This window comes from Macrobrachium rosenbergii, chromosome 13, assembly GCF_040412425.1.
Source record: "Macrobrachium rosenbergii isolate ZJJX-2024 chromosome 13, ASM4041242v1, whole genome shotgun sequence".
Lineage (NCBI taxonomy): Eukaryota > Metazoa > Arthropoda > Malacostraca > Decapoda > Palaemonidae > Macrobrachium > Macrobrachium rosenbergii.
The window spans coordinates 13584680-13605448 of NC_089753.1; the positions used below are offsets into that span (position 1 = coordinate 13584680).

Sequence of the window (20769 nt, forward strand, 5' to 3'; positions counted from 1 at the left end):
ATACGTTCTATAATCGAAACAAGGGTGCAAACATATCCGAGGTAATCGATTGGCCTGTCGATGACGTTGGCAGCCTTGGGTGTGTGGGGTAAGGGAGCAGTGTGTAACTGTTTTTGATATAATGATTTCTAATAATACAGAACCATACTACGGCACTGCAAAACATTGTTTCAATTCCTTTTCACCATTAGAAGTTCCAAAAATCAAATACTAAACCTACAAAACTACACATACAATTACACATACACGCATAGAAATAAAATTTAATATATATATATATATATATATATATATATATATATATATATATATTATATATACATATGCACACACATGTATCTACATTTTATATACACACACACACACACACATTTTATATATATATATATATATATATATATATATATATATATATATATATATATATATATATATATATATATATATTATATATATATATATATATATATATATATATATATATATATTATATATATATAATTATATATATATAATTATATATATACACATATATATATATATATATATATATATATATATATATATATATATATATATATATGAGAGAGAGAGAGAGAGAGAGATCGTGGTCCAGTTGTTAGAAGCTCACACCACCGGCAAGAGGTCCTAGGTCCAATCCCAAGAAACGTTTCACGAACGTTCCGATAGAATTCTCCTGTGCCTCAGTTGACGTAAGCAGTGAATTATGTACACGCTGGTTAACGACTGTAGCGAGTTGTAGACGGGGTTCCCAAAGAGATTTGCTGCTAACCTGAATGATAATGCCTTCTGATACGACCCTAAATATATATATATATATATATATATATATATATATATATATATATATATATATATATATATATATATATAGATAGTGTGTGTGTGCGCGCGCGCGATTCGAACCACTTTACTCCAAGTGCCTTTGAATGTCAAGCTGTCAAACGTGAGCCCTTAAAAAAGGTACAGAATCACCAGCCATTTACTTACGGGCTCGTGAAAAATGATATCGCGTGTAGGAGGGTAAAAGATGATTGGCCGCAATTTCTGAATATTAGCCAATCACCGCCCTCAGCACGCGTGCTCACAAAGGGGTTGTTAAGTGGCTAGAACGCAAATACATCAGATACCTTTATTCTACACGCCATAAAATAATTTTCGCCTATTAAACATGACTACAATTCTGGAGAGAGAGAGAGAGAGAGAGAGAGAGAGAGAGAGAGAGAGAGAGAGAGAGAGAGAGAGAGAGAGAGGCTTAAAATATGCACAAATATTTTATATGTATGTATATTCGCCCTGAAAATTAAAACACTGATATATGTCATGGTTCTCAATTTGTTGTTCCCAATTTTACCCAAGGCTTGTCTTTTCTTACTCTACATGTTTCATTTATATATTTTACTTATATTTTTTCTACTTAAGAAAAGGTTTTTGTTTTTTTACAACAAAACTTCATTTTCTTGCAGGAAATAACAATCCTCCATGTTACAGGGAAGTGTTGTTTCGATCTATGCCCATCAACTTCACATACAGGCATTGCAAAAACAATGATTAATGACGGTAGAAAGAAAGTATTGCCTAATCTGACAAAAGAAAAAAATGAAACTGGATGCAAAGAACGGAACTGGTCTTGTTGCTACAATATGAAGCTGGTCTTCGGGATAACACCGTACATTACTGAGCTGGTCCTTGGGATAACACCCTAAGGAACAGCACCTTCTCGCTCAAGGTCACCCTAATTTTAAAAACTCCAAGAACAACAACTTTGCACTTTTAAGAACCTCGGTCCTGCGTACACGTACCCTTAAACTGGCCAGAAAGTAAGGTTTAGTAAACGTCCTTTGCCTAACAATTCCCTTAAAAACTTAATTTTTTCTTAATAAACCTTTGAAACCAGAAAACTACCAATAGCACACATCTGATTTCGTTGGATGCCAACGGTCATGAACATCACCATTGCTTTTTAAAATATATATTAACTCTATCTTTATTAACTCTGCACTGAGGGATTTATTTCACGTTATCTGGCGTCACAAATACAAGGATCATTGACATAGAAACTCTGCTATGGGTATTTGTCTGGTTTGGGTCCAGGTTCAAGTACTTGTCCTTGAGTACAAAATTCTGAGTAACTGTACTTGCACTTCCGATTTTCAAAATCAGTGTACCTGTACTTGGGCCAAAAGTTCTTGAAAAGTTAAGTACTTTTCAAGTACTGTACAGTTATAATTATGCAGTTACATTAGCATAACCACTACTGCTTTAATATGACTAAGTAGGCTAATCTATACTGTAAAAGGCATGTATTTAAGTTTCTAAATAATAACAGTAATAATATTAAGTTTACATCAGTTATAGTTATTAATTTACAGCAGTAGTATTAGACTATCTGGCAACTCTCGTGCCGTAGGTGCCTGGTGTATCTACAGTAGCTGAACAAAACCACCCAAAGGGAGTGGAAGCGTTTTTTAAAAAGAAAATACTCTGTAATTCAGCTTGATGTTGTGCTGTACAAGTAAAAATTTTTGCTTTACATTGAACACCATCAGTGTCTTGGCCTTCTATTTTGTATTACGGTTTTTTGTCACATGACTACTGGCGTGGGTTACTGTATTTTGGCTCAAGAAATTATGTTTCTAGATAATGTTTTGGTCATATGGGAATTTTTTTTAAGTGTTAAAACAAGGCAAATAATGTGACAACTGACATAACCTGTCCAATGACGACAAGCTGCAAACCTCGACCACACCAGTTGATAGTTTTAGAGCAACCAGTTTTACATTCCATTCCATTCCCTTATTCCCTGTAGTATCAACACACCTTTAAACGAGCATTTAATAGGAATTTGTCGGGATAAATAAAAAAAATCAGATTTCTTACTTCAAAAATTTAAAAATTTCACAAAATCGTGTCAAATTTGAAAATGAATACATGTTAGGCGTGGAAGGACAGGGAACGTGATTCCTTTTAAAGTGGAAAAGTTGTCATCATGGAAAGAAGACACCAAGAAATGGATGACAGCGTCCTCGTAGGATTACTTGCGGCTTCGGAAGGTGAATGAACTTGGCTGTAATAAAGAAATAAACGATCTCAGAGACCAAGTTATTACACCTGAGTTGGATAATAATATACTTAATGCTATGAAGATGGGAAAAATAAAGGAAAACAGCAATCTTCTAGGCACAGTAGAAGAGAAGTATAATATGATAACTCGTCTACGACAAAAGATTGAGAGTTAGAGAAGATATAAAAGAACCGAAGAATGTTGGCCACATAAAGGCAGGCAAGGAAGTGGATTTTTATTATTAAAAAAACAGTTTAACCAGACCACTAGGCTGACTATCAGCTCTGATAGGGCTGGCCCGAAGGATTTGGATGAAATTCCAGGTCTAGGCCAAACAGGTCATTCGGTACGGTAGTGAATGAATGAAAATGAAATTAAAAACTGCACAAAGGCATGCGCTCTCATACTGGAGCACACTCACACAATAAAAACATTTATACTCATGTTTCCATATATACTCACTAAAAAGGTGTTAAAATTCAGAAGTTAAGCAACATTTTATAATTTAGTTTTAAAATTTATTAGAACCCTAAGGGGTTTCGTGTTTTTATTATTTACTTATTTTCATATTATATTAAATCACAGCTCCTCATGTACATTAAAATTGGTATTACAGAAAATGTAGCAGATTGACAAAATTTTCTTCACTGATCTACTTCCAAAATTTGATAACTGCTGCAGGTTATATTTTGGGCATTCACACAATACATGCTTGACTGTTGTCAACAAATTGCGTTCTGGCAAGGAAGTGGAATCGCGAGTTGATGTGACAATATAACTTTGGAGAAATTTAACTGTGGAGAAAGAAAAAAAAGTGTCTAAACAACATACCTACAGTTTAGTTACTATATATTAAATATGCTTTAGAAGTCAGAGGATATGGCTTAGTTTTGGAAGAATGTTAGTTTTTGGTGCAATTAAATTCCCGTAGAGCTCTCAGCTTTGTGATTTAGAAGAAAATTGATTTGAGGGAGAATGTTTAGAAGGTAATTTAGTTATTTTGAATGTACAAAACTGTATCGAAAAAGAGAATAAAGAATCATTGTTTATTTCAGATCACTCCTTTTTCTTCCATTTGACCTCTCAGCTGCACTGACGTCAATGTCACGTCCGAGAATCTAATACCACTCTTCAAAACGCCAGAAAAGAAACTTGGGATATAGTTATGGCGTGAGCTTGTTTGCTTAAGCATGAAAAGAAATTTTGTAATATGTACACATTTGTTACCGGGGTGTAAGCGATGTCAGGCAGGGCAGCCGATCGAGGCTACAGCCTACCCCACCGCCAAATCAAAGTCCTTCAAAAAGAAGGCATCGTGCTTACCCCATACAAAAATGGGAAAAAAGGCACGTTAAAAACGAAGAAGATCTGAACCTATGAAAGCATAACCAGGAGAATTCTTTTTACTTACGGAGACAAAGAATGAAGGAGAGGTAGGGGATAAGTAAAGACATTGACCGTTTGGATATAATAAAAAAGGAAAAAGAATAAAGAGTATGAAGAATGGATAAAGGGAAGGATTGCTATGTAATAGTATAAAATAGTTAAGCCCGTGTCGTTCTGCTATGTACGTTATCGCGTTGGGGGTTCCAGAGAAAAGACAATATCAGAAACATGGTAATATATACATATTATGAGAGAGAGAGAGAGAGAGAGAGAGAGAGAGAGAGAGAGAGAGAGAGAGAGAGAGAGAGAGAGAGATTTATATGTATAGATTCAGATATTTATTTATAGATATATGTATATTTATACACTCATGTAAGGGGTACCAAACACCAAATGCAATAGGCGGTCTGAACCGAAGGTTCCTTAAAAAAAAAAAAAAAAAAAAAAAAAAGCAATGAACCTTTGGGGTCTGGTGCATGCGGCAGTGGATGTCTAAACCTCTTAATCTGAGCAGTTCTTGACAGATTACTGCCTACAGTATACAAAATACAATGTATCCGTAAATTTTACTTAAGAACCGGAGACTAACCTCGAAAAGAAAAACCCACTTCATCACCAAGCATGAAGACTTCTTCTCCCTGAGAAGGCGTAGTCTTCATGCGAAGAGAAGATAAAACTTCCTTCTACATCACAGTTGGACTGCATTTCCTTACAGGATCTCAAACCCTTAAAATTGAAGGCAGATATTGTTTCCGACCATATGTAACATTTCTAGCATATCCTCAATAAGGACATATGTGTCATTCGACAATTATACTTTTTATCCATATATACCGGACACACACTGGCGTACACTTTCAGAAGCGTATAGTGTGTTCCACAGTTATCTTGTGTGTACTTATACGCATAACCCTCTCTCACGCACAACAACGGGAGCGTATAACATTCCAAAAATGCGGGAGAGTCAAGCGCAGACAATCGATAGCTTATCAGGTGTAGCAAAATTACTTTCTTTGTTCATACATTGGAGAATCTTTAACGCATCCCATCAGGAGAGTATAAAGTGTTCCGTACTTATTTTTGTTCGTATATGGTGGATGGATGGATGTATATCATTTAGGGCAAAAACCCAGGCAATGGTGCCTCGTATATGGTAGAATCACACTATTGTGGCAACCCCCAAAAAATGTTCCACAATTATCTTTTTGTCCGTATATATGGACCTTCCCTCACACATACCAGGAGAAGCGTATATGGCATTCAGCTTTTACCGTCGTTGTCGTGTAGTAAACTGAACACTGCGTATACCACCAGAAGGCACAGACAACTGAACAATGGTCTTGAGCTCTCTTTTTCTTGACCTTCTAGATTCCATGTCAATGGCTTAAACCTTGATCCATAATTTATATCAGCATTACTTTCATGAGGCATTTCTGGCAGTCAGAGGGGGAATACTACCTTTAGAGTCACTTCGCTGGCATGAGACAACGCAACATTATGGAGTGGCATTTAAGGTAATTTCATTGCGGAAAAGGAACTAAATCAATGAAACTACTGAGAATGTAAAAAAAGAATTATACTTTCATTTAGGCGAAGAAGTTCGACATTTTAAAACCAATTCAAGGGCTACTCAAAAAACGACAATGCACAGCTGGTGTTCTGAAAAATAATTTATTTAGACAAAAGTGGGCAGTCTTTTAATACCAAAATCCTAGCAACTATCTTGGTCGGCAGCATGAAGGCGAAATCCTTCCAAGCACAGAAAATCAAATTCGTCACGTCATGTCACTCTCTGGCGAAAGTGTGAAATAGACTCAGGGATAATCACGGGGCTGGGATTTAATTCAATCTCTCGTGACGCGTTATATTAGGAGAAAATTACCATCACCGTTATACAATAAACGTTGACCTCAAATTTTGTTTTTCTTTCAATTAACGATATTCCTTATGACCCAGCTTTTGGTTCCATTCTTATAGGTTTTTTTTTTTTTTTTTTTTTTGGTTTTCCGTAAAAGAAAACTACTGAGATGGCTATTTGTTTGTCTGTCCGCACTTTTTCTATCCGCCCTGAGATCTTAAAAACTACTGAGGCTAGAGGGCTGCAAATTGGTATGTTGATCATCCACCTTCCAATCATCAAACATACCAAACTGCAGCCCTCTAGCCCCAGTTGTTTTTTTTTTTTTATTTATTTAAGGTTAAAGTTAGCCATGGTCGTGCGTCTAGCAACGCTATACGTGCAAACAGCACAGGTCACCACCGGACCGTGGCTGAGAGTTTCATACAGACATTATACAGAAAACTCGACTGCGCCGAAGAAACTTCGGCACATTTTTTATTTATTTTTTTTAGTTCTGCCAATGGCAGCATGAAAAATAAATAGATGAGAAAAAAACTTAGAACAAATATAGCTCTCTTACTGGAAATTCCTTACAAATTATACACGAATGCCCCTCCATAAGTCACGTCACAAGTGGAACACACAATTACGTTTCAAGGTAAAGAATGTGTGAGAGAGAGAGGAGAGAGAGAGAGAGAGAGAGAGAGAGAGAGAGAGAGAGAGAGAGAGAGAGAGAGAGAACTTATTTCAGCTGGTGGCGCTCAGATATTTCAAAAGCCATATTATATTCCAATATTAATCGAAAAAAATCTTCGGTACCGTATTCCACGCAAATTCCATTGTCTATAAAACCTTGACCTCAATAACGTGACTCTACACAGCGTCCCATTTCATTTATTAGAGTGTGCCTTAGAGAGTTAACAAGTGCAAGCGACAGATAACCATCACTTGTAATTACACGTTCCGAGACCAAGGCTTTCCCGGAATATATACCAAGACAAACTTGAGGAACAAGAGTGGGTGTATTTTCAGGGACGTCTTACACACCTGCGATCAAAAACTAGGATGGACTCGTGCATTCAACGTCATAAATCAACATTCGCATAAACAATCGCATCACGGCGCTTGTTTGTCCAAGTTGTTACTCTTAAACGTTAGGCTATTTACTTTTCTTAAAATGGTCAAAGACATTACAATTTGACCCAACTTTAAATTACTCTCCCCCCTCCCCCACAATTCATCATGAACAACTTAGAAGTGGAAGACTTAAAAAGTGGATTCTAACTCTTGAAGGGAATCACAACCGTGTTTAACAACAAGGTTTACTGTAACGTTAAACTTATTTCCTTTATAAGGGGTTGTTTCGTAAAAAAAAAAAGCACATGGTCACTGCTGATACAACCGCTGATTCGTGGAAGCCAAATAAATACTATTTAATTGCAAAAATTTGAAACAAAAATAACAGAAAACGAATATAAATAAATATATATATATATATATATATATATATATATATATATATATATATATATATATATATATATATATATATAGAAAATAGAATTTTGGCCCAAGGGACAAGCGGTGGGACTTGAGGTCATTCAGGACTGAAGGGGAAATTGATAGTCGAAAGGTTTGAAAGGTGTAACAGGAGGAAAACCTCAAAGCAATTGCACTATGAAACAATTGTTAGGAGAGGGTGGAACGTAAGATGGAAGAAAGAGAATATGAACAGAGGTACAGTAAAAGGAATGAAAGGGGTTGTAGCTAGGGACCGAAGGGACGCTGCAAAGAACTACCCACCCCTACGATAAATATAAAAATGCCAACAGTGCACTGAGCGTGAGGATTGCACTGATAATTAAACCCCACCCCCAACGGAAAACATCAAAAATACACCACCACCAAAACCAAGAAATTACCAACTTACTAATCCCTTTTAAATAAGACGACTTATTATAGTAAAAAGAACTCATGTACGCTAACGTTCAGATATAACTAAAAAAATTACTATTGTAATTATCTAATGCAACAAATGTCGCAGCAGTATTTCAATTTAGGTATTAAAATCACCAATTATTATCAATTATATTATTAAGGTGAGAGCTGTTGTTGTTTTCTAATCTTCATTTGGGAATCCTTTGACGAAATCCTGTGCATTTCATAATCAGAAAACACAGTGACCTTGAACTCCTCCCCCTCCTGGCATTTGCGGCTTAGAAAAACATTATTTTTTATTGCAAAGGTCACGGCAGCTTTCTGGACATGACTAAAGCGGTAATGTCAGGATACAGACAGGAATACCGGCTTTACATAACCGTAATTCCCTCATAAATAATCACTGACAACCGGATGACATACAGTAGGAGTAAGGATCGTAATCAAAGATGTACATTCATTTCTGTAATGCTCCTTCTTGTATTATTTAAAAAACCTTTAAACGTCAAATATACAGCTCATGAGCTTTATATTAATTGTACTTATGAGCTGTATATTTAATTTTACTTATAAGTAAAACAATATTAATTCTAAACAGTAAAAGGATAGATAATTTTCTACATTCTGTAACTTTAATACCTTCAGGCCTTAAATTTAATGAAATCTATGTTTTTCTCTCGCCATAACGTTTTTCTTGTCAATAGAACAGCTTACTATTAATCCAAATCTCAAATCTTTTGTTACTTGATATTATTTCATCATACCCTCCTGGAATCCTGATAGATGTCACGATGAGCATGACCATTATTATTATGATGTCAGATTGACTGGCAAATCGCAAAATTATGACTGGCTGCTATGCGATCCGCATGTTATCTTACCGGTACAACTTGAAACAATTTCAATTAGCTATAAACTGATGTTTAAAGAAAGTAACATAACACTGAAATTTACGTCAAGTCAGGCGTAAGGAATTCAGTACCATGGCCTAAGAAAGAGATGGTCTAAGAAAGGGAAGGTCTGTTCTGTTCACGCGCAGGTAGGCGGAGCTACACCTACGTCACGCGGCGAGGTGGGTAGAGAAAGACTCAGAAGGGAATGTTTATAAACCAAAAGATTTTAATTTTAATAACGAGATTTACCTAATATTTTTGTAAAAATGTGATTAAGCAAAATGCAATAGTTTAATTGTTTTTAAATGTAATGGAAGGGCGATAAAACATTTATTTCATTCATAGAATATTGAATTTGACTATAACGTCAAGAATATAATTAAGAAACAACTCCCGGCTGGTAGAGACGTAATTTCCTGTAATATTTACAACTGATATTTAGTACAAAAAAAGAAAAGTTATAACTGGTGACTTACGTTCAACTGAAAACAATTTACCATTACCTGTATGGTTAGGCCTAATCTTATAATTGGTGGCGTCCGGTCAATTGCAATTATATTATTTACGGGGCAAAGAACATTGGAAATATTGCCGAGGCATTAAAAAAAGATTAAGGAGGTCACCCATTTACTCTCCAAAGGAAACTTTGGTATTTTAATTCCCTGACCTAAAGTTCATAATTGGTGGCATCCGGTCAACTGCAGTTATATTTATATTTACTGGCAGATAAACAAACGAAATATTGCTCAGGTACTATGAAAAGATTAACTAGGTGAAAAATTTATTCACCAAAGGAAGTTTTGATATTTCAATTCCCTGGACCAAAGTCCATAATTGGTGGCATATGGTCAACTTAAATTATGCTATTTACTGGGCAAAGGAACAAGAAACTGTGCAGGTATTGCAAAATGATTAACTAGGTCAACAATTTAACTCACCAAATGGAATATTGGTATTTTAATTCCGCGACCCTAAGCTCTAGTCTAGCAATTATCTTTTAAGTTTGAAAACAGAAAAATTTCGTAAACCACGTTGATGATGATTGTAGGCTTTATAGGAAATCAGCTGGAATGTTCAGACGTTTAATTGTAAAGAAAATAAATATAAACAATTTATTTACATTACATCTCCTCTTTCCTTGTACACCACCCAAAATCTAAAGTGAAAATCGTGACATCAAACCATTTGCAACATTTGATTATCAGTGGTAATAGTGCGCTTAGTAAATATTAAGTGACAAATATATGTCATACTGTAAATATATTCAACTACATAAACTGATTTATTATGAATAGTTAACTTTACTTGGATAGAATACCACTACACTTACTCTCTCCTTGCACACCACCGAAAATCCAAACAGGGGAATCGTGGCATCTAATCATTTGCAATATTCAGTTATGAATGGTAATAGAAAACATAATAACTATTAAGTAGCAAATATTTGTCACATTGTAATATATTAACTATATAAAGTGATTCATTAAGAACCATCGACTTCACTTCAAAAGAATACCACATTCTAAACTTGTCCTCTGATGCAGGCAGTTGCATTGTTGGTATTGCATCATTCTTTAATTGTACAAGAAGTCTTGTATTGAGGTTCCAAGTAATTAGCATTTAAGGTTCCTTGCATAATCAGTTGATTCAAAATGCAAACTACAAATCCTCGAGGAATCCGCACTAAATTTGTCTTTTCTCCTGCACAGGTGAATTAATTTCTTTCGTAGTTCTTCCTTTTTAGAAAATTTATGAAAAGTAAGACCAGTATTTCTATCTGAACTAGAGCTACATCCATAGTGCACAAATACTCGGCATAGTTCTACAATGACAATGACCAAAATACACGTGAATACACAATATAAAATCACGATCGCATTTACCCTCCTCCTTTCTGCTATACTTCCTCGACCTGGCTGACAGGTAAATATCCCATCCGCTCGCCGCGTGACGTCATGCGCGAAGTTGGTCGAATTTTGGGTCAATTGTGAACAGACCTTCCCTTTCTTAGACCATAATCAGTACCACCATCACATTTTTCAATTATCTAGCATCTATACAGTCCACTATTTTCGGTTCCTTATACATACCAATTAAGTCTTCTTATGCAAAACAGGCACGTGAATGCGCATGCAAGAGCTCACTCTTGCCGCATAGTAAAAACCGATCAATAAAAACTACATTTTGGACATCTAAAGCTTAATTCACATGATAAGCGTAGAATAGAATAGAATATACTGTAGAATTTAAGCCAAAGGCCAAGCGCTAGGACCTATGAGGTCCTTCTGCGCTGAAACGGAAATTAACAGTAACAACGTTTGGAAAGGTTAACAGGAGGAAAAATCTCGCAGCTGCACTATGGATCAATTGTTAGAAGAGGGTGGAGAGTAACAAGGATGAGAACATTGAACGGAGGCACAGATGATGAGCATAGATTCATCTCGAACAAAGCAAAACATATAAAAGAGCAGAGAAAATATTCTCCTCATGTCCTATATTCTACCGCACCCGCACAAAATTTGAGATGAACGACTCCGTTGAAAATCAATCCTCAAGGTAAGCGAACAATTTGGTCACATCAGTAGGTTCGAATGGAATTCGTACCACTCTACCACACCAACAACCGACGCGCTGAGGTCCTTAGCAAGATGCATAAGGAAACATTCAAGGTTCTTCCCCCCAAATTCCTCTCGCCCACTTATCCACCATCACATTCTCAGGAAGGACCTTCAAGATCCTTAACTATGGATGGACAAAGGTCACCTACTTAGCAATTTCAGGCCACTTCGTGCTAATGATAAGCTACCGTCATGAATTTAAGGAACACCCTGATAACAGAGGAACTTGCAATCATGCATTTAACAGGCTGGAGTCAGGTTACTTCATGCTTAATAAAAATTGTCGTGAATTAAGGAATGATCAAATAACAAAGGGGTTAATTACTGTCATGGATTACTTGATAAAGCAGAAGGTTCGATTCCTACCATATTCTGTTATTGATTAATCTTTAACTATGGCACTTATGCCGTGAAGTTTCTTTTATGGAGGATAAAACTACAACAAAGCTTCTCTATAATGAATGTGTTATTCCAGTGGAGAACTTCCTTCATTAGTATTCAGTAAGCTAAAACTAACGGCTATTTATTTTCATGTTCTGAGGGTTACCCAAAAAAAACAGATACTCTTACCACGGAATGGTGAAAAGAGAAACTGTTCTCTTTTCACCATTCCTTGGTAAGAGTATCTCACTAATATATATATATAAATAAATATATATATATATATATATATATATATATATATATATATATATATATATATATATATATATATATATATATATATATATATATATATATATATATATATATATATATATATATATATATATATATATATATATATATATATATATATATATATATATATATATATATATATATATATATATATATATATATATATATATATATATATATATATTAGCCAGTCACCCTTACCAAGGAATGGTGAAAAAGAGAACAGCTATCAATTCCGCTGTTATTCTTTACCAGCTGAAACGCCAATGAAGCCTATGTAAAAAAAAAACTTCCACAACACTAACCTCCCCATCCCACAACACAAAGTTCATCAGCAGTACCTCAACCCTTCCTATACACACACATGCACATACACATACACATGGCTCCTTCCACTTCTAAACTGCGCTCATGCCCAGGCTTCCTGGACATGAAGCCTATCCTTTCCAGTTCCTCTTTCACACCATCTTTCAAGCACTTTTGGGTCTTTCCTCCTCCCTGCTAGCACTTTCCCATTTCACACTTTCCCACATGACCAAACCATCTCAAAACAAACTAGTTCATCCTTTTATTTAGGAGATACTTTTTACCAGTGCACCCTTATTACCTCATTTTTCACCCTTTCAAATCTTACGTCACATATACACTTGCACGTATCTATCTTAGGGGTACAAAACATGTCTTATTTCCATTTGAATTCAGCATCCACACTTCACTTACATAAAGTTGCGTTGGCCTAACGACCCCTTCATTCATTTCCACTTTCGGGGTCACCACACTTGTCTAACCAGTTTCCTTAAAAACTGATCGTCCACAAATATTGTATAGAGTATATTCGTATGTAATAAATGTTTATTTTTTCTTTCAAGTTTTATTATTATTATTATTATTATTATTATTATTATTATTATTATTATTATTATTATTATCATTATTAAAATAGTTTAACCAGGCCACTGAGATAACTATCAGCTCTCACAGGGCTGGCCCGAAGGATTAGGCTGAAGCACCAGGTCTAGGCCATAGGCCAAGCACTGGGAACCAAGTAGGTCATTCGGCGTGGTGATGAATGAAAATATTTCAAAAAGATGTTTTTACTTCCATTTCACGGACAATGACTCACTAAGTGCACTGCCATAAATGCATTACTTATCTAATATGTATAAAATTTGAGAAAAACTAACCCAGACCATGTATGTGGAATTCCCTAGGAAGAGTTTATATTTATCAAATTTTTATAGAATTTAATTCGACTTAAGATAAACTTGGCTCTGACATACATCTGATGAAGAATGACATTTTTAGCTTTAATTTATTTCATACAATTAATGTCTACGGTAAATATACCGGTCACTTACAGCGGCCACATTTTAGCACTGCTAAGTATATCAACCTTCGACTTATTAAGGGCTAACAAAATACTAACACACAAACGCACTTGGAGAGAGAGAGAGAGAGAGAGAGAGAGAGAGAGAGAGAGAGAGAGAGAGAGAGAGAGAGAGAGAGATTCCAGAATCCTATCAACGATAAATCATTAATAAAAACACTTGGGAAAGGAAAAGAAAATCTGGCTGTCGGACAGGAAAAAAATTCCACTGACAGAAATCCCACATTTCCCTAACCTTATTCATTTCCAAATGCAATCCATTAATAGAAAATTTCACTACTTCTCTAACTAAAGTCCTGAAAACTTTCTAACTCACGCAAACCATGTTCTTAATATGCTGTTATATAAGATGAAGGCATGTACAATCTCAATAAATTTCTTGCAACCTACTCTTACATTCTAAAAAGCCATAATAACAGTCTAAAATTGCGAAGGAAATGGATAAAATCATATCTAATTATTTCTTTGCAAGAAAAAAATCAGAAACGACACTTGTGACCCAAAGAGGAAAAAATCGCCGGAAACACAATTCACTGCATATCCTGAAGATATCAGGAACTATGTTGAAAAAATAAACACGCTTTCTCGTGTTTCCCTCCTACAAAACTATGATACATATAGATTTTGTCAGAATTTGCAATTGATCCAATTACCAAGTTTTTGAAAAACTGTAATTTAACTGACGAAATATAAAAAATAATAAACATAAGTAAAAACAAATCCTTCGGGCCAGCCCTATGAGAGCTGATAATCAGCTCAGTTATCTGGTAAAACTATTTTAATGATAGTTAATAATGGAAATGATAAATTTTCGATTAGTACTTACCAACGATAACTTGAAAATGGGAAATAAATACAAAAATAAAATTTAAAAAATAATAAAACACGTGCAAGGACTTTTCCTTCCACCCCCCCCCTCCCCTCTTCACAACCCCCACCATAAACTGGGATAAAGGTCACAACATAAGTTAAAAACTCAGACACTCCTCTTGAAAGTGTTACGAACAGGGAATACCAGTTAATCTAATATTTAGGTTAGGGTGTAAAAAATGCTCATGAAGGCTAATACGTGGGTTAAAGGTATCAAATAAATCAATAAAGAGGACAGTGCACAAGGTCACACAGGTGAGCAAGGACCATTACGTGGGTCAGGCGGTCAACGCAGTTAAAAATGTCGAGCATCAGGCGCATCAAATGAGTTTAAGCACGGCACTCAAATGGAGAAATTAATATTCATAAGTTCAATTTATGTTTTGGCGATCAATTTTCAGAACGACTTGATATGAAGTGTCTAAATTCCAATGCAAATATAGGACGTAAATATAAGACGCACACGCGTATGTATGTTTGTATTTCATGTGAACACACACACACACACACATATATATATATATATATATATATATATATATATATATATATATATATATATATATATATATATGTATATATATATATATATATATATATATATATATATATATATGTATGTATGTATGTACGTACGTAATGAAGTTTAGTATAACTTAGTTTTACCAGACCACTGAGCTGATTAACAGCTCTCCTAGGGCTGGCCCGAAGGATTAGACTTATTTTACGTGGCTAAGAGCCAATTGGTTACTTAGCAACGGGACCTACAGCTTATTGTGGAATCCGAACCACATCTAGCGGGAAATGAATTTCTATCACCAGAAATAAATTCCTCTAATTCTTCATTAGACGAACATGTACATATGTGTATATATATATATATATATATATATATATATATATATATATATATATATATATATATATATATATATGATGTATGAATATGTACGAATAATATGTATACGATACATATATATATATATACATATACATATTGAATATGTGTATATGTACAAATATGTACATATGTATATATATATGTATATATGTACGAATAATATGTATACGTTATCTATATATATATATAAAACGTATACATATTTTGCACATACACATATATATATACATAAGTACATATTCGTGCATGTACACATGTATTTAAATATATATAATATAAATAGATAATATACAGTATATATATATATCGTATACATATTATTCGTACATATATACATATATATATATATATAACGTGTACATATTATTCGTACATATATATATATGAGCAATATATTCAGCAATTAAACACATGCAAAAGTACACACCTAAACAAAAAACTAAAAATTCGTTAAAAAATACATACATATATACCATCATATATCAAAGACATAAAAACACTCATAACATTATGTATATATATACATACATACATACATATATACATATATATATATATATATATACATATATATACATATATATATATATATATATATATATATATATATATATATACATATATACATATACATATATATATATATATATATATATATACATATATACATATATATATATATATATATATATATATATATATATATATATATATATATATATATATATATATATATATATACTGTATATACTGCTATATACAAACATATATAAAACACACGCACACATCTACTGGACATCAACCTAAACAGAGAACCACCTCAAAAAGGTCCATTTAAGAAAGAGACTCCCAGTTAACTCTTAACAGTAAATGCTGATCACCTTTCTTTTCACTGGCTGTGTCAGGTTTCAACCGCCCATTTTCGTGACAATATCTTGTTTTTAAAATAGTAGAAATGACTTAGAAAGCAAAATACTTCACTTTTCCTAACAGAGAAATGCTTAACGTATTTAATCTACAAAAGTCGGAAGGAGATAGTCTCTAAATTTGAAGGACTTAAGTAGGCAATTATGGTCATTATGTGATTATCTTCACAGTGCATAACACAGACTATAATTATTGCAATCTGCGTTAAAAACTTGGCTTGTAATTCTACGCGAAGTCAACTTAGCGAACTGCCGTTAGGTCACGCCATCATATACCAAGGTGTGTTATTCATCTGGCAAATGTTATTTTCAATGTCAAATGTTCCTTTGCAATTATAAGAAAATTTATTAGACTGAATCAAGAGCTGTTAATACGACTATTTCAAGCTCTTCAACAATACCCACCAGTTCCCAAGTGAGAAACTCAATTTTATTTCCCTTTTTATGACTGGTCATTCTCAATTCATTGTGCTTTTTACCTCAGCGAGAAAAAGAAAGGAGCTAAGTTATTTTTGTTATAAGAACATCGTTTCCAGTTAACAGCGAGAGATAACACCGTTTCCAATTAACACACACACACAGACTTTCAATGCCATGTAGGTCATTTCCTATTCTTGAAACGGCGGCCATAAATTTACAACAAATTAACCCCTCCATAACTCAGAAAGCCATCTCATAACAAAAGGATACAAACTAATTAATGGGTTGATGTTTTGTGGGTAAAGGGCAGACACTCTACATGTGTTTTAATTTCCATTGGGTGTTTTTATTTGTCTATTTTTTGTGGTCAGGAAGCCCCCCTCCACGATGAGACAGACGCCTCATGTTATCTCGGTGATGTTTACGTGACTCATGTGACCAGGTCCCCAAGTACTCTCTCCCCCGCCCCCGCCCCCTCTCTCTCTCTCTCTCTCTCTCTCTCTCTGCAACCACCCCCATCCCCTTAGTCAATATAATCCCTGTAGCTAAGCATTCAACGCAGTCTGTAAATACATTGATTTCATGCGTCATACGTCCTTCGCCCCCTATCCCCCCCCCTCCAACCATTGTCTGGGGGAACAAATAAAAGGAAACAAATCCCAAAATAATAATAAAAGTCCACATACTTTCTTCAGATGAAGGCATTCCATTCAGCAGAATGTTGTTCTGGAAATAAACGGGCTCATATTTACTCCCTATGAATGCGTGACAAAATTAACACTTTACATTATCAAACCATGTGCACATGAACAAAATCTGACCACATGAACAAAATCTACTATGGTTTAGCCTAAATGTTCAACTAATTATATAGCTAGCCTTCAGGAGCCCTGTTAATCTTCTGTTATCAATATGCAGACTGATAACGCGAACTTTAAGCAGTTCTAGAAAGCTTTGTATAAAGCGGTTGACAGGGTAATTATTCTTCACTACTACTACTACTACTACTACTACTACTACTACTACTACTACTACTACTACTACTATAATAATAATAATAATAATAATAATAATAATAATAATAATAATAATAATAATAAAATAATTAACCTGCTCTTAGAGCCCCAAGATGCATCTGGACGTTGCAAAGTCGCTGTCAAGTGCATAATGTTCAACCAGGAAGTCAGGGAGCTTACACCAAAAAGGCGTTAATAAAAACCTCTACGCCTGGTAAATAAGCAAAAGGGGTAAGTCTTGTGCCAAAAAGGGTGTAATAAGCCGGAGGTCGACAGCATTGTTTTTCGCCTACTTTGGCCGCTGCAACGTTTTCCTCGTACAGAATTTCCTCAAGTGTTCCTTGCCAATATACATTAGCTGTATGTAATTTATACTATTCAAAATAGGCAAGTAAATTTACGGAACAAGACTAAATGACTTTAAACTTGCAAAGGAAGGGACATCAGACTTGCAATAGAAAGAGCTCTCTCACAACAAACGCCCACCTGTGAAAAAATCATATATCAAAGAAAAATTATTCAATTATTAATTTATAAATATATATATATATATATATATATATATATATATATATATATATATATATATATATATATATATATATATAACTAACATGAAAAGTGATGATTATATAAATAAAGACAAAATCCACGAAGGAAAGAGAAACAATGGAGTGCTGCAAGGCCTTTCGACTTATAGTCCTTTACTTAGCAGTCTGTTAAGTCCAGCTAAGTTGAAAAGGCCTTGCAGCACTCCATTGTTTCTCTTTCCTTCGTGGATTTTGTCTATATTTATATATGTATATGCTGTACATACAGCAATACAAGTCACAAGAACAAAGGCGATAATACGTTAACATTTTCGGGTTTAATATTTACATGCAATATCTCACCTTCAAATTCCTGAAATTCTGCGAGTTACTCCGCAGCTTAATCAAACCTAATATGTTTACCGTCAAGTGATAACATTATCTTTAATTCCTAAATATTCATATTCACTCACCACAAGTTCAAACGAAAGCGACAAAAACTGCTGTATACTTTCCTTCAAGGGCAAATTTATCAGGAATGCCAACATATATAGCCACAAATAACCGATCAATATCGAATTCACTTTACCTTGGGACTAACTAACACCTACATGGGATATATGAAATACATTCTTATCTCTCTATCAGTTTATTGCTTTTATTTTTTTTCCTTTTTAATAAGCGAGATCTCTTCTTTCTGTATTTCCCTTTGCCTCCTTCCTCTTACTTCTTCCTAATGAACACCACAGAGGTGGGTAGAGCTTTCGGCTAGCATGCTGTTGGCCCAGCGTTCGACTCTCCGACCGACCAATGAAGAATTAGAGGAATTTATTTTTGGTGATAGAAATTCATTTCTCGTCATAATGTGGTTCGGATTCCACAATAAGCTGTAGGTCCCGTTGCTAGGTAACCAGTTGGTTCTTAGCCACGTAAAATGAATCTAATCCTTCGGGCCAGCCCTAGGAGAGCTGTTAACCAGCTCAGTGGTCTGGTTAAACTAAGATATACTTAACTTTAACCATATTCTTTGGAAGCATGAATTTCAAAGTCAGTGGCCCCTTTGGGCTTGTCCCATTTGAATAGGTTCATCTTCTGAATAATAATAATAATAATAATAATAATAATAATAATAATAATAATAATAATAATAAATGGGGGCTAAAAAAATTAATAATAAAAATGTTTATAAAACTGACGTATTAGATACACCCAAGCGTATTACTGATATTAATGCACCTAATCATCATCCCCTTTATTAAAAAAGAAACAAAGCAAAGCTCCCCTGCAGCATCAAAAACAAAGACAGATACTCTCCCTTGTACCCGCCCATCCACCCCTAACCGCAGCTACGGCCGAAACCGAGCCAAAAAGTAGGGGCTTGTGTAAACAAAAGGCAGTTAAATTGCCGATTGGAGTGTACGATAGTTTAGTCTTACCTTCTCGTCCCATTTTCTTTTCCTAAACAACATAAAATATCCTGATAGTGTCTGTGCGTGTGGCAGACGCTTCTACACACACACACACACACACACACACACACACACACAGAGAGAGAGAGAGAGAGAGAGAGAGAGAGAGAGAGAGAGAGAGAGAGAGGTTTGCGTCTTTTTGAAGCTCCATCTTTGCGTCATATTGATACGGGGAAAGTCTGTAATTTTTTCCCCGTTTTGTATAGATGGCATTTGTGACATTACCAATGTGAAATTTGGTGGGGTTATTGCTGTATGTCCCAAGGAAACAGCTTTAATAATTTTTTCAATCTTATCTAGACCTAATCCGACTTCTAAATTGTTTATTCTCATATAGGATAAGAATATTCTGTTTATATAAAAAACATGCCTAGCTAAACTAATAATAATAATATTAATATTAATACAATTACTGTCAAGTAACAGCTATACACGAAACAACAATACACTGCAGCACAATAAGCTGTTTTCACAATGAAGCAGAACCTCCATAAATGTAGTAGTACTACCTTTAATGAAGCCTATGCGAAAACCGTAAACTGACATTTACAGTTAATGTCAACTTTGACAAAACCTCGGTTCAGTGCGAACATTCTTTCCTAGTTCTCTGGACCTTGCTAATAATATGACAGATTAGAAGGGTAAAGGCTTAGAAAAAGAGGCTTGCGTATGTTTGTTTTCATAGGCATACGCTATAAAGCTAACTTTTAATTTTCCAGCCACGATCGCAGAAGCCTAGGTGTCAATACTCCGACAAATCAATCAAGTTCATGACCAAGATTAAGGAGATAACTCCTTACAGACAAAAC

At 34.6% G+C, this 20769-nt stretch overlaps 1 protein-coding gene across 3 annotated transcripts in view; it reads right to left on the reverse strand.

Annotated features, from left to right (window-relative positions):
- The window catches only part of LOC136844923 (uncharacterized), a 647158-nt gene that overhangs the window by 121408 nt on the left and 504981 nt on the right, over positions 1–20769 (reverse strand). Inside the window, exon 1 of one of the 3 annotated variants that reach the window (XM_067114272.1) lies at positions 1–65. This exon is cut by the window's left edge and continues 380 nt beyond it. The exons of the other annotated variants lie outside the window; for them this stretch is intronic. The gene's annotated coding sequence lies outside the window, so the exon portion shown is untranslated. Of the gene's footprint in view, positions 66–20769 lie in introns of those variants that run through there. 3 annotated transcript variants of the gene reach the window in all.